This window comes from Trachemys scripta, chromosome 8, assembly GCF_013100865.1.
Source record: "Trachemys scripta elegans isolate TJP31775 chromosome 8, CAS_Tse_1.0, whole genome shotgun sequence".
Taxonomy (NCBI): Eukaryota; Metazoa; Chordata; order Testudines; family Emydidae; genus Trachemys; species Trachemys scripta.
Genome location: NC_048305.1, coordinates 10,785,610 through 10,811,455, shown reverse-complemented (window position 1 = coordinate 10,811,455; position 25,846 = coordinate 10,785,610). Strand labels below are relative to the sequence as shown.

The window sequence follows — 25,846 nt, the reverse complement described above, 5'->3', positions numbered from 1 at the left end:
CTCAATCAGGCTCTCTTCTGCAGTCACAAGAATCGAGGCCAATGATGTTGCCTCTCTAGACCAGCCAGCTCCAGTGCAGAGGCGATTAAGGCAACAGCATGTAGTCCAGTGCTGATATGCACCAGTGGTAACAAGGTTGTTTTCTACTCTCGTTTGCCATAACTAAACCCTGATCTGTTTGGGTGACAATGTTAGGGGTTTAATGATAGCAAGAAAACTTTGTTGTGATTAGAGTCGACTCAGCGTTGATTATATCATATAGCAGATGTCTTGGATCTGTGCGCTGCCTTGTGTGCTTTACTCTACTAGCAATTTCCTAGCGTATATCAGGAGGAGCAATACCTGCAAGGATGTAGAGGCTGTTGATGTGAGTAGGCTTAAGGTATCCCATAATATAGCAGCAGGTGGTGTTAAGTACAGTGGCTAGCTTCTTTGCAAGAGGGGATCATGCCTACCTTCCCAGGTATAGTGAGCAGAGGAGCAGTGAAGGGTCTGTGCTGTTGATTGAAGAGTGGACAGGTCTGCACCCTACTTGCCTTCATTAGGCGGTCGCTATCAGCCTTAAAGGTTGCAAATCCTGCTAAACACTTCATACTACCACTTTCCCACTTGATCCTTGTCACTGGAGTTAATTTTTTTTTCTGAAATATACACCGCATTAAAAACTGAACACACACACACAAATATTCTCAGTACTGGTATCATTTTTGGTGTCTTAAATTTGGTACTGTATCAAGAAAGAAAATAATACTAAGCTTGTATCAGGATGTAATCTAGAAAAAGTGGTAACATCACAGGGAGTAAACAAAATGCTAAACTTTTGGTAGTTTTACAATGCAAAGTATCTTACTGTCACAAATTCAAAGGCAAGCGAAGGAATACCAGCAGAAACAGATTGTACGGGAAAATAGCTTTGCTAGATTTGTTGATTGAGTCAATAATTGTTGTTGTTTTTCATCTGTAAGCTTTCGTATCAAATATTCATTTCCAGATATTATGTCAACAAAAAACCCAGGAGTAATGGGAGTTTCCCCTGCCTCCCCAATACAATGGAATTATAATAGAGTGAAATATTAAGGGAAATCATGACTTGTGAGGTACAGATAATAATCAGTCTACTTCTGACTTTATAAGCACCCTGTGGGAGAGTAGATAAGTTCTGTTTTATTTGACTTCAGGCAGGATATAAATCAGTCATCTGGCTATATAGATGTTCCATGGTGTCAGAAAAAGCATTTCCCACCAAACTGATTTTGCTTTGCAAGCTTCCGAAGGCTTAATCATGTATTAATAAAGAAGGAGAATGCAACAGGGGAAAAAAGTATCCTACCAGACAGTGAAGATTGCAACATGCCTGGAAACCATAGGACATTTGTCAGAATAGCAATACAATTAGGAGTCAACTTTGTTAGTTGCTAAGGGAAAGATAAGTGCAGATGGTCCTTTAAATTTTATTACCTATTTACAGTCCATTACCATAGGGCCGAAAGGTGCTGTTTGTGCCTCCACCCCACACACAATCTTTGGCTGGTGCAGCTTCTAGGCCAGTCCCTCAATACAAATTAGAAAAGCCTCAACACTGCTATAAACTAATTGTCCCCAGAGACTGTTCCAGCAACTGGAAATACCAGGCCATTGGGACAACCTGTTCACACCAACTTTTTCTGTGCAAAACGTCTTTAAATTGCCCTAAGTGGAAAACTGAGTGTGACGGGTTGGATCACAGAAACCCCCTTGGGAGCTGCCACCCGATGTGCAAAGACTACCCCTGCTTCTGTTTTCCCTGCCAGCTCAGGACTCCAGCACCCTGTCTTGCTGAGCCAGACACTCCCGTCTGGCTCCAACACAGACCCAGGGTCTGAATCACTTGTCCCAAAGCTGCAAGTTTACCTGAAAACAGCTCGCAGTAGCGTGCTTGTCTTTAGCACTCAGATGCCCAACTCCCAATGGGGTCTAAACCCAGATAAATCCGTTTTACCCTGCATAAAGCTTATGCAGGGCAAACTCATAAATTGTTCGCCCTCTATAACACTGATAGAGAGATATGCACAGTTGTTTGCTCCCCCAGGTATTAATACATACTCTGAGTGAATTACTAAATAAAAAGTGATTTTATTAAATACAGACAGTAGGATTTAAGTGGTTCAAAGTAGTAACAGACAGAACAAAGTAAGTCACCAAGCAAAATAAAATAAAATGCGCAAATCTATGCCTAATCAAACTAAATACAGATAATCTCACCCTCAGAGATGTTTCAGTAAGTTTTTCTCAGACTGGACACCTTCCAGGCCTGGGCACAATTCTTTCCCCTGGTACAGCTCTTGTTGCAGCTCAGGTGGTAGCTAGGGGATTCTTCATGATGGCTTCTCTCTCTCTGTTCTCTTCCCCCCTTTATATATCTTTTGCATAAGGCGGGAACTCTTTGTCTCTCTGGGTTTCCACCCCCCCTCACTGGAAAAGCACCAGGTTAAAGATGGATTCCAGTTCAGGTGACATGATCTCATGTCACTGCAAGACTTCATTACTCACTTGCCAGCACACACATATACAGGAAGACTCACAGGTAAATACAGCCATCTGCAGACAATGGGAGTCATCAAGATTCCAAACCATCATTAATGGTCCACACTTTACACAGTTACAATAGGCCCTCAGAGTTACATTTTATATTTCTAGTTTTAGATACAAGAGTGGTACATTTATATAAATCAGTTGATCACACTCAGTAGATTATAAGCTTTGTAATGATACCTTACAAGAGACCTTTTGCATGAGGCATATCCCAGTTACTTACATTCACTTATTACCGTATTTTCTCTAAAACTATCTCAGTTACATTATATTGACTTATCAAGTTTTTATAAAACCATATAGACTGCACAACGTCACACTGAGGATCTCCCCTGCACAGGGGAAACTTCCAGTGGTGTAGAGCAATGTGGGGTTTACATCAGGGTTGGGAGCGGGGCGGCAAAGGATATGCACTCCAGCAATCCCCAGCTACCAGAATAGCCCCAAGCATGCAAACTGAAGGTAAAAACTATCACCAGTGTAACTGAGTGGGGAATTTTTATTTTGTGGCATTTTACACCCACTTTACATGCATTTGGCAGCAGCAATTGGGAGGGAATGAGGAAAGTAAGGAGTCACCGGGGAATGCTGTTAATCTCTACTTGGGTATGTATAACCTAATGTATACAAGATGCAGTTACAAGCAGAGAGAACACTCTGACAATAAAAATACTTACCCCCCAAAATGGAAAGCCAGCTGGCACATTAGAACCCAAACAGGAAATTTTTTGAAACTCTTTTAAAGATTCAAGGGCTGCTTACTGAAGTCAAAACATAAATGGAACCTCTTTCAACAAACAGAAGCAACTGTGAACTTATCTGAGGATAGATTTCCCAGCTGGAGGAACTTCAAAGATTTCTCCAGGCACGGGTAGTAGGAGATGCCTGCCCGTGCTGGATTAAATAATGCTTACATTTTCTTCCAGAGTGACAGTGGAGCACGCTTCATGGTAAGAACAATTGCTCAGGGTAGGCTAACCATACAGAACAGACAAAGAGACAGGCCCAGAAGCAGGAGTGTTTTAATAAGTGAGAGAGGGAGACATTGATATTAAAAAAAAAGGGCAAAAGAAGAATAAGGAAAAAAAAAGATACGGAAAGGGGCATCTGTAGAAGGTCAAGGAATAATGTGTGAATAAACAAGAGGAGGATGAAGAGGCCCGTTAAGGAAGAAGTAAAATGATATAGAAAAGAATTCTATTCACACACAAGCATACCCCAAACCTTTGTTACCAGAGCTTAGGTATTCTAGGCAGGGCTGGTAGCACCCCTATTATTAAGGTTGATCCATTATAAGACCCTGTTTTCAGTTGCTTAAAACTTTGCGCATTTGGGCTGAAATTTCCCATGCTAGTTGTCTGCCTCAGGCTGATTATTTACTGGAAATTTTCAGCCCAAATGGTTCAGTCATATCCAAGAATGAGGCTAGGGAATAAAACATTTTTTTTGCCTATGTTAAAAAAAGGCTTGACCTTTCTTGAACAGATGTAATGCCCTCATGCTTTGGAGCAGGGACTTGAAATGTGGTAGGGGGATGCCTTTGTGTCTGGGATGTGCCTTTATTTCCATTGAAATCTGCCCAAACTTGGCCAGGTTATAGATCTTTGAAAAATGGTAGCCCACACCCATGCCCAGTAAAGACTTCTTTGACATTTAGCATTTAAACTCTCCAAAGATTCTGTCCTTATTAAGCATGCTTCATCCCCTCATAGCTCCTAGATGTGACTGGACTGTGCATGTGCCATCCTCACAGAGTGACTGAGCATGCTTCAGCTCAAGGGTTACAGGGGTTCAGAAGGATTTTCCCTGTAGTGGCTGCTCCAGGCCAGGTCCAGAAACTGGCAGCAGGGAGCCTGTCTCTACTGTGTTCTTGGTGACACCTCCCAACTTGCTGGTGCCCTAGGTAGCGTGAAGGAAGAACCCGTCTGATTCGAATGTAGAGAGGACAAAAGACGGATTGCGGGTAGTGAAAGAACTAGATTGGGACAAGGAGTCTGGTGACACTAGAGCTGAAGTGGGGAGAGGGACTGGGACTAGTTGGGTAAGGGGGCTGGGAGCTAGTGCGAAGACTTGGATTAGGAATTTAAAGGGGTGGGGAGGGGAGGTTGGGACTGGGAGCTGAGTGGGAGAGGCTGGAAATTGGAGCCGGAAGGGTTGTGGCTGCTGAGGCTGGTTGGACAAGCAGACTAGGACTAGTGGCTGAGAGGGGGAGAGTGGGACTGGTTGGATAATGAGACTAGGAGCCAGGGCTGGGGAAAGGCTGGGACTGGTTGGGAACATTGAGATTGGATAAGGAGCTGGGGGCAAGGAGGTGGGTTGGAACTGGTTAGACAAAGAGACTGGGACTAAGACCAGTGCGGCGGGAATATGGGTGAGGGGAGATAGATCTGAGAAGGGGTTGTGGTGCAGGGTCAGAATTGGGACTGGCTGGGCAAAGAAACAGGGACAAGTAGCCAGGGATGGGGGGAGACAGACAAGGAATCAGTGGGGTGGGAGGGGAGAGATAGATTGGATGAGAAACTGGGTGGGGAGAATTGGGACTGGCTGGGCAGGAGGGGTGAACTGGGACCAGCGGGGCAAGACACTAAGAACTGACATGGGGTGGGAGAGAAACTGGCAGTAATGGTGGGGACCGGGACTCAGACACCAGGCCTTGAATGGGAGACTGGGACTGGATAGGTCAAGAGAATAAGACTTGGACAAGGAACCAGAGATAGGGAAAAGACAGAACTGGGATGGGGACAGGTTGGGGGCCCTGGGCAGAAGAGATCAAGATTGGGAGGAAGAGGAGTCTGGGCCCACTGGAGCACACGTCTTCAGAGCCTGGAATGGAACCCAAGATTTCCAAGTGTCACCATTCCTCTGCTGTCAGGAAAAAGCAGTATGTGATCATGTAGTCAGAGACTGTACCATAATACATATGCATAAGGGGGCTGCATTAAGGTTGCACAGGCAACCTTAATTCTGGCATTTCCTACCTTTGGAGTGCTTGACTTTGCAACCTTAATGTCCTTTCAATGTAGTTTTTTTGTGTTGTAGGTCTAGATGATGTTAAAAGCTGCAGCACAATGGTCAGAGGCTAAAGCCATTGGAGGTGTGTAGCTTAACATGGTGATAATTGGCACCGGGTGAACAAAGTAAGCACAGAGGGGGGAAAGTGTGGGGGGTCTGTCTGCACATGAAAAATGCAGCTGCTAAGTACTGAAATGACTAAAGAAGTCAAGCTGAACTTAAAATTTTTGTTACATTAGATAGCATTGTACGATACATCCATGAGAGAATATTGAGTACTGACAACTAAATGAATGTCAAGATTTTTGTTAATAATTCCCTATATCCAGTGTTGTCATGTAAAGTGTCTTTTCACATTGGAACGGTGTTTACTGAAACAGCTGTTAAGGTTCATTACTAATGTAGAGTAATCTGACCTGGAAGTATCTCTTTAGATACACAGTTGTACTTGCAGTGTTAGGGTTTTACAACCAGTTGTGCCTAGAGCTAATTGAATTACTTCATTCCAAACTCATTTTTGACAAAAATGTTTTTTTTCATCAGAATGTTTGTTTCTGTAGGAAATGTCAATTTTGACTAAATTTTCATGTTTTCATCAAAAAACCGCAAACTAAGTGTTTTGGTTTTCAGGAGCCGAAAATTTTCTCTAGTTTCAATTTTCAGATTTTTTTTAGTGTAAATCTGAAAATTTTGGAAGAATTTCAGTAAAAACAAAACCTTTTTTTGTTTTCATCAGAATCTGTCTTGGAAACACAGCTGAGTTATATGAATGCAATTCTCTTATTTCAGTTTTCAAAACATGATCATATGATAACTGTGAATTCACACCTAGCAAGCTTACTAATCATGTTTATATTAATATATACTGCAAAAATCTGAGCAGCTATCTCATATTGCCATATCAGAGAGTAAAGTCCCTGGAGGAGAGGCTCATGAAATAACATCAGCAGCTTGTGGAACAATGTACTCTGGAGTGTCCTCCACCAATCCAAAATGTACCAACCAGGCCACTAAGATATGGGGTCCTATCTACACTGCAAAAAATCAGTGGGCTGAGCTTCTTACAGGAAGACACCCGCATGCTAGCCTAGGCCACCAGCAAGAGCAAAACAAGCATTAGGCATGTTTGTTTGAGGACACAAACCAAATTTTGAGTTGACCAGGCCTTAGAATGGTTTCAAACTCAGTTAAAAGTTATAGGATAGACAGGATTTTAATCTCCAGGCCTTTTCTGATTGTGTGTCTGTTCACATTTCCGGGTTACTGTACCATGCTGATAAGTCCTAACAGCATGAGACATGTTTACAACTGCACACCTGGCTTGGGGACCAACTTCATTATATTGAGTGTTCCTGGAAGAAGCCCAGACTTTCAGGATTACAGAGAAGCTTTTAAAATAGATTGACACAAGTTTGTTTGCACAATCTTGTCACATAAATTTATCAACAGGGAGTTAAAGAAAACATTGGCCTGCAGGTGTGGTACAAAAATATCCAGTTGTTAATTAGATTGGTTTTGTGTAACTTTCTGGGGCTTACAGGAGTAAGAAAAGAGCCAAAAGACAGGGAGGGAACTTTCTGTTCCCTCTACAGGGAAAAAAAGGAAGAAACCAGCTGGGGCTACCTTCATTTACAGCAATTATAACATTGCTTACCAGTAATTCCACCTACTGAGTTTTGTTTCGTTGCTTGGATTTTGTTTGTTTTGATTGTATAAATAACTATTATTAATACTATTCTGATGAAAGGGCATAGGAATTTGTGTTCCGAAGTGAGTGGGTTAACATGACTTTCCAGGTAGTGGATTTTGGTTTGGTAACAACAAAACTCAAGCTTAATATAGAAGGGAGACCTGACAAAGTGGTTCTTTCTGAACTGGAGCAGTCTGGCAGAGGCCAACTACCCCTTAACTGCTACTGAGTCTAACTGGACCCATGAGTGGGTTTTGTGATGGGACTAAGTTCTGAACCTCTGTAAATCAGAGGATTATTATTTGGATCTGGGGTTAACCTAACTCCTGATGCACTGATTTGGGTTGTTCAGCTTCCTGAATATGAGAGAGAGAGAAAGTTCTCATATGTCTTTTTACTGTTTTTCCCCATTTCCCCAATAAAATAAGATACTTCTGATTTTATGTCCCCAAGGACTCTGAGTTCTTACAAGTGGGAAAGAATCACTTAGAAAGGGGACCAGGGAAGCTGTATTTCAGTTTCTCGGAGATGGAAGTAGGAGTAGTGCTCTGGGTGTGGGCTTGAGCCATATTTTTATTTATTTTACAAAAAAGTCCCCTAAACAGAGTAAACCCAGCCAGTATAGCTGCCATTAGCAGTTGGGAGAAGGGTGGCCTTCATTTATGTTTTATTCTCCCTTTTTAATGCATACAATTAATAGTGATAAAAGAGAATTAGAGATAAAATAGAATATTAAGAATTCTGGACAATATTCAGGGCATAGCTAAGCTGAATTTAGTGGAGGATCCATGGTAGGAGTGAAACATGAGCCTTAGTTTAACTAGGGGCTGAACCTAAGGGCTGCTCTAAATTATGCTGGCTAGAGCAGTCCTCTAGGTACTCTGACTCTGCATCCTCATATATTTACCTCTAATGGGGTAGAGGTGCAGACAAGAAGTGTGGGAAGAGGATCAACCTGCATATCCATAGGAAAAACAAAACTAATATTATGGGTCTTAGGCCCTGTCTTCTGCTCTGTTTTCTAGGGTTACTGTCCCTTGTGGCTCTGATCTACCTATCCTCTCCAGTAGTGGGGGAGGCATGGAAGGGAGTTAACGCTGCTTGTAGTATTTAAGTTCCTAGGTTAGAAATTGAAACACCCAGTATTGTACCACTGAACTGACACATTAAATTTGGTAAGTGGTGGTGGAGTTTTTCCATGAAAGCATCAAGTATTGGCTACTGCCAGAGGCAGGATATTGGACCAACGGCATAAGATTTGTAATTACCATTTTTAAAGAATAAATGTATCTGATAGGATAATTACAAATCTTATGCCGTTGGTCCAATATCCTGCCTCTGGCAGTAGCCAATACCTGACGCTTTCACGGAACTGACTTCCTACTATTTGAGATGTCACTAGAGTAATGTGAGCTCCCTCTTGTGACCAAGTGGTGCTATTGCAACTTGTTAAAGTAACACCAAACTGAGAGGATTCATGTGGCAATAATCCATTCTTTGGAGCACTGCGCAAATAAACCATATTTCAAATAGTAGAAAGTCAGTTAGTTCTGAGTTGTAGTTCTGGGGGGTGAATGAGAACATGATGCCTGCTTGTCAGCCAAGCAAACCCCCTTCTACCCTAAAAGGCAAGGTATCAACATATAACAGGTCTGCTGGGGAGGTCCCTGAGATGCATATATTCTCAGATGGCCTGTTGTCAATGTCACTGACCCAGCTAGCAGGCAGTCTGTATGCAGAGGTTACAAAAACCAGGGCAAAACTGTCCTTGGTGAAACTGACGGGGACACAAGGACAAGCCCTAACAACAGAAACATCCCTGTTTTTTCAGAGACAACTGGTCACTGTACTTTGCCTTCTTTCCTACTCTCCCTTCTGTGATAGAAAGGGAGCTTCTATTGTTTGTAATAACAGTACATATAATCTGGGAATTATTATTATTATTATTATAAAATTATTTATTATTATTATTATTCTAAAACATTACTTTTATAAAGATCTTTGCAATCTTATGAAACGGCCAAATTCTATCAAAATCAATACAAGGACATTGCCATATAGTATATAAAGGTGTGATGTCACTTATACTGAATAAATAAATAAATATTTCTCCCCATTGCTTATATCAACTGAAAGGCTATTGATATTGCTCTGAATGTATACAGTGCTAGAACTCAGATATATTTTAAATTGCAACAAGTACTCTACAACTGCAAGGGCCTGATTGTCCTTATGGCCTCGCACCTTGTGTGCTCTTTTACACCTGCCATGCAAGTGTGTACTCCAGCAAACTTGTATGAGTGATATTTATATAATATACAACTTTCCATTGCTTCTTTCCTGCTGCAATATTACACAAGATAACATGCATATTACACAATCCTTCTGCTGTCAATGGATTTGCACAAGGAATGAAACTGGCCTCCACTGTGTTTTGCTTTCCCTTCCTCTCTCTCCCCATTAAGAAAATAAGAATAGGAAGATGTATAGTGAAAAATTCAGAGCCGCTCAAAAACGTTTGCATCTGAAAATATACAACAGAACCAAATACTTTGGGTCATTTATCTATTAACATACCAGTGTGGCAGGTTTAATGTGTGTACCCACCAAGAAAGGACATCAGACATTTATGCAACAAGATAGCAAGGAAGAGGCATTGGTATTGGAGCCACCTGAGTAACAAGTTGCTCAGATCCTGAGAACAAAGAAATAAATGGGCAGATTTAGTATAAAAAAAAGAGACAAATGAGAACAGGTAGTATTAAAAAAAACAAGGCTGAAGACTGTTCAGAACACTGCAGAAATTATTCTGCATTCAGGTTCCTCTGCAAAATTAGGAGATAAAGTTTGGTTTGCAAACATCAGTATAAACTATCTGCTCCTAGAAAGATGATCCTTCCTAACATATGGTGCTCTTCCTGCGGGGTTGCTCTTCCTGCAAGATTTGAAGAATAGATCCCAACAAAAAACTAGTCTTTCCCAAATTGGAAAACCTCTAGCCTAGGCTTGTGGAGCTTGACCAGAAAAGAGTTAGATTCATGGTAATAAACTGATGGCACAACATTATGGTGACTTGCTGATAAATTGTAAAATCTAGCAGAACGTCTCCCATTTCTCAAATTTTCTAAGATTATGGCTTCTCAATTTTGTTCATTCTATGACTTTACAGATGTCCAAAATGGAGTTACTGTGCTAGACAAATGGCTTTGGTCAAGGATTCATCAAAATAGAGTTTGAGGCAGGTCTGTAGTTCTCCCCATGGACTAGGTGAAATGTAACACACATTTCTGAGAAGATTCTTCATAATCCAGTTAAAAGGAGGATAAATCTGATAATGTTTAGCAGATGTTAATAAAGCAGGAAACTAATGAAAGCACTCTTTCAAAGTCTTCTTTTGAGGGACTGATATTTCAGTCTGGACAATCTGTGGGCCATCTTTATTACCCACTAAATCTCTGGAGCTGCTGAGGGCCAGCGTTCAATCCCCAGCATGAATTAGATAACCTACATTATTCCAGGCTGCAGTAACTCACAGGGAGTTGCTCCTATTCGAATACAATCCTCAGCTGGCCACCTAGGCCATCTTTAAATCAGCTTTGTGTATATGGAATAGAGGCTAAGATCTGGCCTCATGAGTTTCTTCTCTACACAGGATTAATCTGCAAGGGAGGATTTTGCCATGAATGCCCTGATGTTTTGTGTTTTCTTGGCTGTGGCAGTGACATCCATTAGTTAAAGGTGCTAATTATAGTTGTAAATATATTAGGGATGACACAGGAGCTAAATATATATTATGTGTTCCCCCTACTTAAAGGTATTAATCAGAATTCAAGTATGCATGAGCCATCTGCGTGTAACTTGTCACTTCTAGGTCATTCATGACATGTGTGTGATAAATATTCTGAGTTGGAGAATATAATTGTTTTTCAAAACTGACAACTATATATTTGACAACAATTTTTTTCACAGTAGAAAACTTTTTAAGCTTGCTGGCAACTTTGATATCTCTGATCATTAGAACATATTTAGTCTTAATAGCAAGTAGCCCATACCTTGTGGATAATTAGTGGGCAGAGTAACTTGTCAGAAGCTGGTAATTAAAAATTAATGTGCAGAGTGATTAATCAGAATTATTAAGAAAGATGGCTCCTGGATTCTTTTTAGAGACTAAAATACACTGCTCTTAAGAGATTTAATATCCAGCATACAGGATAACAGAGAAACAGAAAATCTCAACTACATTCCACATCTGATTTTCTTAATATTTGTTTCACTTTTGAATTTAGAGACAAGCATTCTTGCAAAATGACAGTCACAATCTTTTATATTCAAGTAATCTCATCAACTTTTAGCCTACATTTAACCTTGTGTCACCATTTGTTAGTATTTTGGCACTTTTACTGCTCATCATTTGTTAAGCATTGAGAGTCTGATGGTGCAATATAGAAAAATAAACTTTCTGTTTCAGGAGCCTTATGTACAGTAGGGTTCCCACCAGTGTTGCCACTGAAGTACCATGACTTGCCAGAGGAATATTTTAGTATTATTTAATAGAGAAGAAAACAAGGGGGTTACTTTGGAAAAATCAGATATGTATGTTTTCAGCAAAACTAAAAGCTGAAAAAATGTTTCTTCTACCTGCTTGTTTACAGAGAAAGCTGCAGCAAATGTTAATATTTCACTGAGTGACTAGTCCTTTGTCTTTTGTTTTGCAATTCAGTGAACACTATTGACCTGCGCCTATTTTCTTCTACATCAGACTTATCTGGAAGGCATGTTATCAGTGTCCTACATAATGAGTAAATGATTTTGAAATATACCACCTATTAAACTCACGGACCAAATACGGGGAAAAGAATGTATGGTTGTACCACAGTTCGGATGACTTGCTTAGTAAATCATGCTTACTGTTTATTTATGGAGTCAGTACTTTTAGAAGATGTTAATACATTTTTACAAGCCTGACTATAGCATTTAAAAATATCTAAACATAACAAACCTCCTCCCTGCTCTTTCTTAACTATTATTAAGGAAGACCTTTTTTAAAAATAGCTGTAAACTGTCATTTTAATTAAAAAAAAAATATTTGAAAATTAGTAAGTATGTTGTTGTGGGTTTTTTTCAACAAAACGAAAATAAATCAGGAAACTTGCATATTTACCAAAGGAGAGTTCTTCTTGTCACATGTCCTTGAAAACAGCTGTTGCCTCGTGGAGTTGCTAGCAAGCCTCCCCCAAACATGACATGCTAACCTACTTCCAGGGTATTATTGTCATTTGCTACTTCAGTCTCCTTGGTAATTCCAAGCCATTAGAGTTGCACTGTTTAATCATACAATAGCTTCAGTATTTTGCTGTAAAGAAAAGAATGACAACAGAAAATTGGTCATTGCATTTACAGTAGTATTTGTGAAATACTTCTAATATAGCTCTTCATGACAGAGACTTAATATATCTTTGGTCAGCACAATGGTGGCCTAATCCTGACTGGAGCCTCTGGTCACTGACATCATATAAACATTTAATGATGGTGATAATTAATAGCTACATTTATTGATGGAGTGTGAAACCTTATTGGTATTAGAATTTAGCAGAACATTGTTAAGACTGCATGTTGGTGTGCTTCAGATTTAAATTTTTATGAAAATAGTATACACAGGCCAAAAGACACCTAGATGATTTAGATATGCAATTCCCATTGCAATTAATGGGAATTGTGCATTTAAATCTCATAGGTGACTTAGAAAATCTCAGCCTAAAGTTGTTTGCAGACAAAAAATATCCCAAGGAAAGACTGGACGTGCTACTCCTCCTAGCTGCCCTCCCTCAAGTGAATGCCCTGGGACACAGCATGCAAGGCTGGTGAGGGGAGGAATGTAGGAAGAGGCTACACCATCTTTTAGGCTTTGATGAATTACCTGAACAAAGCACAATAAATCGCATGGAATTATAAATCACAAATTAATTACGTTTGGTTAGGTCAATACTTTCAGAATGCATAGAAATGACTGAGGAGATTGTGAAATCACTTGACAGGGAGGTGCATATTCTTGACCCTGCCGTCACCACTCTCTCTTGAATCAAAAAACATCAAGGCCACCCAGCAGAATCCATAGGTTAGCTGCTCTTTTACATGTGTTCAGGGCCAATAAGGGAAGACCTTTGGAAGCGAAACTGCTGTAATTGCATTTCTAAATTCTAATTTAAACAATTTCAAAATTCTGCTAAAGTGGATTATAAAAAAACAAGGGGGAGAAGAAATAGAGTATGATCAGAAACAAATTGAGGAAAGGAAAGAAGAACCAGTGCTGCCCTACTTGTTAAGGGTTTGTTTACAGGAATTTTTTGAGAGAAAGCATAATTTCAGCAAAAGTTAGTTTTACAAAAAATGTTGCTAGTCAGTGAATATCTTCTGAAAACTAGAGTGGTTGCAAATATTATAGCAGGTATGCAGAACTATGCTTCTTCTGATAACATTAAGCTGAATGCTAAACATTGTGAAAGAAGTACTGAGGACCATGATGATCATGAAAATATGCCAGAAAATCAGTGCAATGAAGACAGCAGCACCTACCCAGAGAGGATACCAGAAACTTTTATTGAAAGCAAAATCCTGCCATCCCAGGGCAAGATATCATGTCAAGCTGGTTCAATGGGTGCCAATTACAGCTGTTGTCTTCATAAGCAAAGTGTTTGATATCAAAGAAACTCTCTTGTAATATCGTGGTTGCCACTAAAAGTGCTTGCCATATTTTGGAATATCATAAGAATCTGCTTAGTTTTTTTTTTTATTTTGTATCAATATGTATTGTGACAAAGTTTCTAAGCTCGCTTTAAAAACTTTTTTTTTTAAGCAACCGATGATGCTTCAGAAGATGATATTGTCAAATCACGTTTCTTCTCTTTTAGAATGATTCCTTTAGGTCTGAGTGCAGATCTAGCAGCTGAGCTTAGACTCCATAGGAAAAGTTCTATACCGTAATTAAATTCTTCCATTTTCTCTGGAGGAAAATGCATCAATATGAATCTATACCTATACTCTCACCAGAAATCTATACCTCAATTTTCCTCCCTTCTATTCTCTTTTTTTCCATCTCTTCTTACATTCCTCCCTCTCTCCTTTCATTTTCTATTCTCTTACCTAACTTTCAGGTAACTAAACTGCTGGTCTACAGGGCCTCTGAAAGTCAAGCAAAAGATGTCTCAAGTTGGCCGCCCAAAAATAAAGGAACCCAAAATTAGTGAACACATTAAACACATTGTAGCTTTTACAATTGCAAAAATAAAAATAATCTTCACTATTTGAACCAAATGAAAATGAATGCATTGGTAACCTGCCAGAGTCTGCAGTGCAGTCATCATGAAGCAATAGCTATGAAAGGCATGAACTGTTTCCATTAATCTCTGAGTGGGGGGTGATAGTTACTCTGCAACCTAATGATAATGGTGTGAATGTCAAAGCTGATCAAAGCACATAAAGGAGGATGATCATACTATGAACACCTACATGATCTATTTTGAATGACATTTCATATTAGCATCAAGAGTTGGTGGAACTTGAATTGTGGCTAGTTTGAAAAAGTCCTGTCCCTTCCCCCACCCTCATATCTGACTTCTATTATTCTTAATATACAGCATTTTACAAAACACATATTCTGATCCTGCAAACGGAAATTTGCCTAACTTTAAAGACAACAGGATTTCTCTCATTGTGTAAAGTTAAGCACAAAGTTCTTTTGTAAGTTGTTGCAACCTCAATAGAGAAAACCATGTACTTGCTTTTCTACAGAGAAAGCGTAACAAAAGACAGGACAATTTGAATATCAGTTAAGTGCAATCAGACCTATTCCTTATAGTATTCCAATGGTTAATGGCAGTGCACCAAGGATAAGCATATAACCGGTAGATTTGGATGCCAACAGTTATAAATCTCCATTCATCTCTGTTTACTATCTACCCTGTATTCTTGTCTGTAGAGAGTAACTGTAATGCCAAAAGTTTTTGGTATTTTTAATAACAGTTTATTTAAAGAGAAATTGTGCATACAATTAATTTTTAGGTACAACAAAGAACCTAACCATGGTCTTGTTCTCTCTCTCTTTCTTTCTTGAAGTGTTGATTATAATGCAGTCAAGTACTTTATAGGTAAGAATATATTTGTGATTTTCTGTAATAAACTGATTTCTTATTGTTATTTTATGTTATATAATAAATTTAAAATTAAATGAAAATAGTATAATGCATATTTACTTCAAATTTTTCTTGTTAGCTCTTTACTGTGTTTCCTTAGTTCGCAGCTGTACTTCAAGAAGTTGGATTCTAATCAATTGAGGATTTCCTGTAGAAAAAAAAGTTTCACTTTTAAAAATCATGCAACATAACCCATTCTTACACTTACACCAACGCTGACAATACCTTTCCAGGTCAGAACAAAAGTAAAAGCCATCCACTACATGCAAAAAAATAAATCCTGCAACATATAATACATGCACATAAAGCTAATTATCCCAAGTTAAAGATTTTGTATATGTCTACAATTATATTAAGATACAGTAAAATGTTATGGTCAGCTAATTACTGTCATGCAAATGCCAGGAAATCCATGGGCATTAGAAGAAGTGTATGGTTGCAGTGGGTAATGAATTCAGATTGTTCATAAATAAATATAAACATAAGAGAAACACTTGTTTTTCTCAGGCAAGAACAGACCAGCTGTTAACTGCTGAAATCGATGCAGGATGTCAATCAAGTATTTTCTCAGTGAACAAGACTGCAGTGTGGGCACTAACCCACTCCTGTATTTGCATTGTTATTTGTGTAGTAATAACAGAATCCACCTAGACCATCAAGATTGGTGTAAAAACCTTCCTATATGTTACTCTCACAAGTAGTCTATTTTAAAAGTGATCAGGTAAGTAGAGCTAAATCTCTCTCCTGTGTAATTTGTAAACGTCAGGCTGATTAACCTTTGTCTCATTTAAACTCTCAAATAAAATAAGTATTAGGATTCAGTCCTAAAATTTGATATCTAGTAGATAATAAAAGGATAAGGTCATTTCAATTAGGATTGAAAATGTACTTTTCCTCAGTATTCTCTTGATGTTCTTTTGCATGCAACGACAGGTCTATTTAGAAAGATCCAGCAACATGTTTAGGCCCTGAAGAAAGATACCAGCTGCCAATTATAGAAATCTTGCTTCCAAAGGAGAGGCAACTAGAGAAGGAAGGGAAAATGCATGGTATTATTTTATATAGTGTTTAATTAAAGGGACTACTTCTTTGGCCACTAAAGGCTGAAATACCTATATTCCTACCTAGTAACTCTAGGATACTTCCCTCTCACAGCCCTCCCCAAAAAGGATGTAGCGAGAGGCCATTCTTGGATGTTAAAACTACCTCTTGGGGTCCACAGGCAGCGGGGTGTGAATGGGAGTAGTCCTGAGGCTGCTCTAACTTACACCAGAAACCAGCCTGGTCCATTGCTGGTCCTAGGTGGAGGGGGCATAAGGTAGCTTCATGCCACCTTTATACCACACTGCCTCTGTTCGTGCATCAAGGGGGGAAATAGAGACAATTTCTTCTCCCCCTTGTTTATGTGACTACAGCACCCAGTGGTGGGCTGGCCTGGGAAGGCGGGTCCTCAACACTGGGTGTGGGGGGCAGCACCGCGATGCCTGCCTGCCACTGAATGGCTGCTCCCCTCAAGCAGTAGGCTGGCACTGAGGAGAAAGTGGGTCTCAGCCTTAGGCGGAGGGAGGTGGGGTGGGCCCGGCGTTGCTGTGCAGGGCCTGGCAGGGAGAAGAGGGAGACCCCTCAGCACAACTTGACGTGCTCCGCAAGCGTCCGCCTCGTTGTGGCGCAGGAGCGGCAGGCGACTCTAAAACGGACTTTCCCGCCACCTAGCGGTGGACGACCAGAAGCGCGCAGACGACGCATGCGCCAGGTCAGAGAGGCCCGGGAGCGGCCAGCGCATGCGCTGCAGAGAGTGCGCTTGGCGGGGGAGTCTGTGAAGGAGCTCCGCCCTCCTGAGGCACGGCGGCAGCTCTGCTGGCTCCCTGTTGGTTCTGACCCCCCCAGCCCGGACCCCTCCACCCAGTCAGCCGGTGGGGGGCATCGCGGCCGCAGCGGTGAGTGCGAGGGGAGGAGGAGGGGGGTTGCCGGCGGGCGCGCGCGCCGGGGGGAATTAGCTCCTGCGCAATATGGCGGGGCTGAGGAGAAGGGGGCGGAGCAGCCCTGGGAGCGGGGGACAGGCGCTGTCGCCGTGCTTCGGGCTGGAGCAGGGCGCTGCTTGGGGGGCAGCGGACGGGGGGCGCACTGGGGAGAGGCGGGGCGGTGTTGGGGCCGAGGAGGAGCCGTGAATGTGGGTAGGGCGGGGCTGGGAGTGAAGGGGGCGGGGCTGGGAGTTGGGGGGTGGGGAGAGGGTGATGCAGGCTGTGTATTGGGAAGGGGGGGGCGGGGTGATAAAGCCCTAACTTGTACAGTCAGGAACTGCAGCAGTAAATGGTCATTGGCCTCTGAGACCTTAATTCACTCTGAGCCCCAAAGCTGCTTCTGCTCCTGACGTCTGTCCTGGCGTGTGCGTGTCCCCGGTGGTTGTTTATAAACAGCGGCCCAGCTGCTGGGGTTATTACACTCTCCTCCCCCGTTCGGTCTTTCAGACTGGTGCCCTCCCAGTGAGAGGAGAGCAAAATGAAATATCCCTGACCTCTCCAGGGCTATTAAGCAAAATCTTCCATCAGACACTAAACTCCGTGTGTAATAGTTAAACATCTCTTCTCAGGTGAGAGACTTGGCAGATCTAGTGGGCGAGAGGTAATATTGTCATTAGCTGAAAGGAGCAAGTGTTTCAGAGATATTCTGCATCTGATGAAGTGGGTTTTAGCTCACAAAAGCTTATGCTCATATAAGTTTGTTAGTCTCTAAGGTGCCACAAGTACTCCTCATTGTTTTTGCTGATATAGACTAACACGGCTACTTCTCTGAAATCTGTTAGGCTTGGCTGGGTTGATGTCACCTTTCAGTTTGTAGATGAAGCTAAACTGGGGGCTCATTCCGGAGACTTCTCATAGTTGTTGGTCTCTGCAGATTAAAAAAAAAAAAAAAAAAAAGAGAGGGTCAGGTTAAAAAGGTAGGATTTTCCTAATTTGGAGTGCACCGGACTACTACTTAAAATTAGGGTGAAATGCTGCAGGAAACACTGTAGGGAGCATCTTGATTTCTATTATTCCATAAAGAATAGGTAGCGTTGATAGGTAAAACTACTGTAGGGGGGCTTTTAAAGTGTTTCATTGGAGCACTGAATAATTTATGTAATAAGGGGATTTTAAAAAAGCAGCTTTATAATAAAACTGGAAAAGGGGATTGCTTTGCAAACAGAAGTTTAACAGGATTTCTGAGTAATTGCAGTTTACTACTTGGAAAAACAAAATTTTAAAGTCATGGGTAAAAGTAGCCAACATTCTATAACTTATTTTTTTACGTTACTTGGGCTAACAAATTAGAACCTTTTTGAAAGTCTGGCACCCACCTTCATATTTAAAGTAACCGTTATCACACAAAAAGAACAGAAGTACTTGTGGCACCTTAGAGACTAACAAATTTATTAGAGCATAAGCTTTCGTGGGCTACAACCCACTTCTTCGGATGCATACATTCTGACATCATACATACATACATTAAAGGAGGGAGGAATGGTTGTTATTGTTATGAAGAGAGCTTATCTTTTTACAGTCAAATAGTATTCTGAAGCAAGTGTATTCCAGTTGTCAGTACTTGTAGGACAAAGTTGCACAAAATGAAACATCCGTCTCCTGACCAGGATGGTATTTATCTTACAAAAATGTCAAGCTGTGTCTTTCCTCTGAAATAGCAGTAGTCACATCTTAACTGGTAATTGAGTATAATCAGTCTCCTATTACTGACTTCACTCTTATTTCTTTAAGCTTTGACTTTCCCTTTATTTAGGACCTGATGCTGCTCTCAGTGAAGCCAATGGGAGCAGACACTAAGCCATTAAACTCCATTAAAAGCCTAGAGCAGGGGTTCGCACAACAACATTTTTGGTGACCTCAATGCGGCCGCCAACTCTTGCTGGTGGCTGCTCTGACAAATTTTCCTAAAATACTTTAGGAAAAATAAATGAATATGCACATTTGTTTCCAAATCATTGGAATTGATTTATGGAGGTTTTTGGTTTTTTGCAGACTCAATAACAAAAAATAATGTACAGTTGTATTTTGGTGCCTCTGACCTCTGCTGCCTCCACTTGCCACCCAACCTTCCCCCTCGCCCCCCACTGTCTCTAGCTCTTCCTGCCTCCCTCAGCCCCCACGGATCCCCCAGGCCTCGTAGTCTCCCATTGGCTCACCCCCTCCCCCCTGGGCCCTGCTGTTCCCTCCCCCCAATGCTTCCACAGCCATGCACCCTATGCTTACCCTACTCCTTGCCTCTTGACCGCAGTGCCTTGGAAGACCGGCCCTAGCGCCAGATCCAGAGCCCCATGGCTTGAACCGGGGTGGGAGTTGGGTGGGGCTGAAGCCCAGAGCCCCGCTACCCAAGAGGGGCTAAAGCCTGGAGCCCCGCGGGTGGGGCTGTGGCTGAACCATGGAGCCTGCTGCCAGAGCCCCAAGATGATGGGGATTGGGGTGGGGGAGTTAAGCCTGCCCCCTGCAGCTGAAGCCATCTCTGCTCAGGAGGGTGTCATGGCCACAGGAAAAACCCCTGGTGGCTGTATTTGATAAATGTTGGCCTAGAGTCTGTTCCCATTGGATTCAGTGTCTGGTGGCAAGAGCACAAGACAAAATAGTAGGAGACCTGTGTTTTGTTCGATGCTGACACAGACATTCTGTTACCTTGGACAAATCACTTAAGTACCTGTGCCTCAGTTTATACCTGGAAAAAAAAATTATCTTTGCAAAGTGCTTTGAGAGCCGTATGTTGAAGGTGTTATGTTAAGTACAGAATATCAAAATGACTTAAAATTATAGTTTTATTTGTAATAGTATTCAAAGCAAATACTGCTTTCTTTGGGATGTACGATCTTGGTTAAAGTGGATTCGGGGGGGCGTGAGGTATTTTTTCTTACAGGTAACATTTTAGGTTCCTGTAAATTAACACATTTTTAAAATTGAAGTTTCACCTATTATTCTGTCTTTGCATTCTTTCTGTGCTAATTAGACTTGTCAGTCTTGCTTGTTTTAATGTCTAATGACTTCTCTCTGATTTTTGTTCACAAGCACAAAACCGCTCTGTTTGCATTGCACACACCACAGGGTAATGTATTAGTTTAAAAACTAACTTTCTATTGGAATCTTGAGCCTGGGGATTGTGAGAGATTATAAAAACACACATTAAATAGATTTAATCAACTCTCTCTCCCAAGTTTCTCATAGTTCTCTAGACTCTAGCTAAAGTACAGATTGCTGAGTTATTTGAAATTTGTTTCTTTTGCTTTAAATTCTATTTTGCATAATAGGAATTATGGAAAACCAAATAAGAATGATTAGTTAGTATTTACAGTGTTTAAAAGAATGACACCAGCATATGATGTTAACAATATGGGATGTTAAAACTTGTCGGGAGATAAATATACATTAATTCAAGGTCTCTCTCAGTCTTATGTAGGCAAACTTTCTTAATTCTTTGCTGTTCTAGACAGGTGATTTTGGTACCAGCTATGCATTTGAACTATGCATTCTTAAATACAGAATTTTGTCAGTATGTCAGTTAAATTATGGACTGCCTGTGGCAGTTCATCCAAACGCTAACGTTAGAATTTTAAAAATTTAAACCAATTATTTAATTACTAAGAATGTCAACTCATTTACCTTGCCAACGTGATACTTGCAGCCAGGCTCTTCCAGTTTTTCTCTCCCATCACTCCAAAATCCAAATACAATATGCACATAATGATTTGAAAACTATTCTAATTTCTATGGAATTTCACCACTACTATATATTCTAAATGTCACTTCAATCAAATGTTCAAATAAGGGAAAAAAATCTTTAACTTACAAATCAGGTCAAAGCTTTTTCATCTTTCTCTGGAAAATTGTCAGCTTCTTTTTATCACAAAACTCCTGATTTCTAGATTGATCTCTGAAACATTCAGGGCTTCTCTCAGTTATCTTTTAGTAGGGTTAAGCAGTATCTCATTACACTAACGTGGCCCAGCATTTTTAATTTTTTGCAGCTTCAAAACTCTAAATAGCTTATTAATCTTAGTTGTCTAGAAAACATGCTAAATCAAAGTTGTTGGTGAAACACAAGTGCTCATCATACATATTTAGTTATTTACAGTTATTTTAACTTAAGTATGTACTTTCTAAGAAGCATTTAGCTTAATAGCCAAATTGTCAGTTGAGCAAAATACATGTTTTTTTGTCAGGGTGTTCTGTCTTGCTTTCAACTCCTATTCTGGTTAGATGTTTCAAATCTTTGTCACTTTTTGACCTGCCCACATAACTTCGCCAAGAAGAGGAACCAGCCCTCAACACCGATCAGAAACTGTATAAAACTAGCCTTGTTTTGTTCAGCAATTCTCTCCTTCAGAATAAAAAAATCTTGACAAAGAACATGAATTTTGCCCAAGTGACAACTTGCATTTTTGTTTCTCGACTTTTTACCATTCAGTCCTGGGATCAAGAACTGCAAGAAAAATTTATGAATCTTTAGGTGCAGGTGTCTTATGCCATCAAGTTTGTGTAAGACCTGTGAGGCTTTACCAGATTTGCAAAACGTCTTGGGACATAATGGATTGCAAGAGACATTTTATCAAGGCAATCATTGAACATCTGCCCGTTATTTTAGTTCCAGTCAACAACATTCTTCCCCAGACCGCTTCCCTGAGGCCTCTCTTGTGGTGTACCCCTTGGCCAACCTTACATGGCTCTTTGTTCTTTCCCAATTTGTGGTTTCTGTCACCACTCCTAGCTGCCTAAAGAAATGTCTGTTTTGAAGCTAGAGTATCTTTACGTAAAGTCTCTTCACATTCCTTGTTTTCTGTATTTGTTTAGTAGTTCATCATGCAGCAATATAAAGTTATTTGCTTGATCTAACACCAATAGGATATAAGTTTAAACAATAAGGCAAAACACCTGTCTATACTCCATACAAATACTTGGTTATTCCCTACAGTTTAGTGACAAGGTTGGTAGGATCACTTCTTATGTTAAGCTTTGTGTGCAGTTGCCAGTTATAGTCAGTCAGTCAGACCTTACGGTTATTTAGCTCTTAGAACATTTGGTTAAGGTTACCTTAAACTTTCACTTCACATTGGCTTCTCTGCATAAGTGGATTACCTTTTTAATAAGAAACAAACACCTTGTTATACCTTTAATTATTAGTCATATTTATTATCACATTTCTTTTTAAACTATCAGAGGGGTAGCCGTGTTAGTCTGAATCTGTAAAAAGCAACAGAGGGTCCTGTGGCACCTTTGAGACTAACAGAAGTATTGGGAGCATAAGCTTTCGTGGGTAAGAACCTCACTTCTTCAGATGCACAAGTCTTACCGAGAGTAATATCACACTTCAATATCATGGTAACTTAAGTTTCACTGGCAAATATGATGGCTTTGTTATGCTTCTACCAATTACAAAAAAATTACATGTAACATAGATCTGGAGGACATGTATTTGAGCTGTAATACATTCCTTTGTTTGCGAAAAAGAAAAAGGCAACTAATAAAAAACAACTTTTTTATAAAAACTCCCATTAAAAGCCATGTGCCACTATATTCCTGTGTGACATTATTAAAACTCAACATCAATATCAAACTCAAAGCGAACACTGCCATTTCATTAACACATCAGTTGTGGGATGATCAATAAAAATTTACTTTAAACCACGCCATATGTCGCTTCCAACAAAGTTTTATTATTCAGATTCATCAGTTAGTGCCCCAACCCCCATGCAATTAAATCCCATTTAGCTGCAGCGACCTTTTGATTTGAACTTGTCATTCCTACAGCTGGTTTGGAGTTTAACAGCACTTTTAAATAATGAAAACAAAATGTCCTGTGAATTAATGGCGGAGTATTGAGAACCCTCCACCGGGAAATTCCTTCCGTGCTCCCACTTCTAATGGTAACACACACACACAAAGTGGGGGGGGGGGAAGAGTACAGGCACATTTTAACATGTTGTAGCATATTTGTAAACATCGTTAATCATGGATTAGCAGATGGTAATGTTAATTGCACCTGTGGAAGTAACAAGACCTCAAGGTTGATTNTAATCCAATAATGGTTTGTGTTTGTATATGAGAAAGAGTATTGATTAAAGTTTTAGAAGCTGGACAGAAAATTTAAAGTTACCTAAGGTTTTCAGAAAAGAAGCAGACTCCTGCAGTCTAAAGAAATTTCCTTAAGGAAAACTAAAACAATAAAAAGTATTGCATATAGTGCAGACAATGCTATCTAGCTTAAAAAGCAACAGAGGGTCCTGTGGCACCTTTGAGACTAACAGAAGTATTGGGAGCATAAGCTTTCGTGGGTAAGAACCTCACTTCTTCAGATGCACAACTTGCATCTGAAGAAGTGAGGTTCTTACCCACGAAAGCTTATGCTCCCAATACTTCTGTTAGTCTCAAAGGTGCCACAGGACCCTCTGTTGCTTTTTAAGCTAGATAGCATTGTCTGCACTATATGCAATACTTTTTATTGTTTTAGTTTTCCTTAAGGAAATTTCTTTAGACTGCAGGAGTCTGCTTCTTTTCTGAAAACCTTAGGTAACTTTAAATTTTCTGTCCAGCTTCTAAAACTTTAATCAATACTCTTTCTCATATACAAACACAAACCATTATTGGATTAAATGTAATTGCTTTATTTACTGTATAAATCTACATTGTGAACTTCTAATATTTCAATAAAAGGAAAAGCTAAGAGAAATCTACTTCATTATAACTTGCAGTTTGTGGTTAGTTTAAGTCTCTAACTGTTGCATAGTTACCCAATCTAATTCTCTGTGAAACATAGAAGGATCTGTTTGATTTACTGTATAAATCTATATTGGGAACCTCTATGCATATTCAGTATAAGAAAAATAAGAGGAATTTATTTAACCATGAATTGTAAATTATGATGAGCTTAAATAACTAGCTGTTGTAGTTACCCCAACTTAAATCTTAATGAAACACAGAAGCATCTCCTACTTTTTGACATGTTGTGATTCATAAATGCGCTACTGGTCAAAGTTGTAATAAGCAAACCACCAAAGATGATATTGGAAAGCTTTCTTAATATGCAAAACTGAGTGGCATTTGAGATAATGAAGTATAAGGTGACTGCAAATAGCATTCTTGCCTTAGACTATAGTTTCTCAAATTGAACAATGATGGGAGGAATACCAAAGTGCTGAAAATAGGACAGATGGGATGAGTGAGCCTTTTGTTAGTATTTTTCAGAAATACAAAAAAGTACTGAACTAGCATATTTATATCTACTCTATGCTCTCACAAAAATAATCTTACTGATCTGATTATAGGAAAGAGATTCTTAATGCTGTTTTAAAACAGATGAAATTGATCCAGAAAGCTCTTTATATAGTAGCATAACGTGATAAAGGAGATAAATCTTTGACACAGGAAAAACAAGGAAAAGCCTACATGGTTGCTCTTTAATATACTTAGTGTTTTCTGTGACTGTAGATGACATTAATATTTAATTCAGGTAGTGGGTTGGTTTTTTTTTTTTTGTTAAGTTCAGTGCTCATGGCAACAAATGACTGGTAGCATTGGATCAGTAGAGCAAATGTTTAAACAACTCCTTATAATTTGACCGATACAAGTTAAGAGTAAGTGTATAACTCATCTTTCAATTTCATGCTTCTCTTCAGCAGAGACTACCATTTCTATCTGTAGTATTTGCAATATGGAAAAATACCCACGTGCCATTGGGCTAACACAACCAAACTTGTTTTTGCTATGCTGAGGGATGCTAAATTTCTCTGTGTGAATGTCAGTAGGGAAGGCAAAGGCTAATGAGGTGACTGTAGTTCCTTATTAACTGACTCATTCTTATACTGGATGGAATCTCAGCATTAGTTCTTAAACTTAACTTAAAGTTTTTTTGGCATTTTTATCTAGACAGGAAGTGAAAGCGGACAGATGCTGGTGAATGCCCCATGGCCGCGACTACAACAGTTCATTCGTCCACTACCCACCATAACTTGGAAGCTTTCTTTAGGTAAGGAAATTGCCTCAGACTGTCCTATACAACTTATAAAATTGGGCTTTTATATCTAATTATGTTGGTTCTATACCTTCATAGTTGTAAAATATCTGTGCATGTTGTATGTCACAGTTGCTTTGTTTTCAATTGTGATCTTATGCATAGTATATTTCTGTAATTACTAATTATAAATTATTTACTGTCAAAGTTTTCTTGTATACTGTAATAATTAATAACATTCTTGCAGAAAGGTAGTACATGTGTAGAACAACCAAAAGTGATCAAAAGGATACAGTCAACTTAGAAGAAAGATTTTTGTTGTTTGTTTGTTTTGTTTGTTTTTGTTTTTGTTTTTTTGTTAGGAACAGTAGGATGTACAAGTAATACAAGATTACTGTAACTG

At 39.8% G+C, this 25,846-nt stretch overlaps 1 protein-coding gene and 1 long non-coding RNA gene across 10 annotated transcripts in view; one reads left to right on the top strand and one right to left on the bottom strand.

The window, feature by feature from the left end:
- Nucleotides 1-12,389: 12,389 nt before the first annotated feature.
- LOC117881554 lies at nucleotides 12,390-17,106 on the bottom strand. The gene is made up of 3 exons (XR_004646826.1): nucleotides 16,731-17,106; nucleotides 15,523-15,610; nucleotides 12,390-12,626 (listed from the first exon to the last, which is right to left on the bottom strand). It is a non-coding gene; the product is annotated as an uncharacterized LOC117881554 (long non-coding RNA).
- A 120-nt stretch (nucleotides 17,107-17,226) lies between these two features.
- LOC117881552 (F-box/LRR-repeat protein 21-like) overlaps nucleotides 17,227-25,846 on the top strand; it is a 30,340-nt gene continuing 21,720 nt past the window's right edge. For 5 of the 9 annotated variants that reach the window (XM_034778946.1, XM_034778951.1, XM_034778949.1 and 2 more), the window contains exons 1-2: nucleotides 17,227-17,399; nucleotides 25,359-25,458. The gene's annotated coding sequence lies outside the window, so the exon portion shown is untranslated. The remainder of the gene's footprint in view (nucleotides 17,400-25,358; nucleotides 25,459-25,846) is intronic. The other 4 variants (XM_034778950.1, XM_034778955.1, XM_034778953.1 and 1 more) reach the window with 1 other exon arrangement.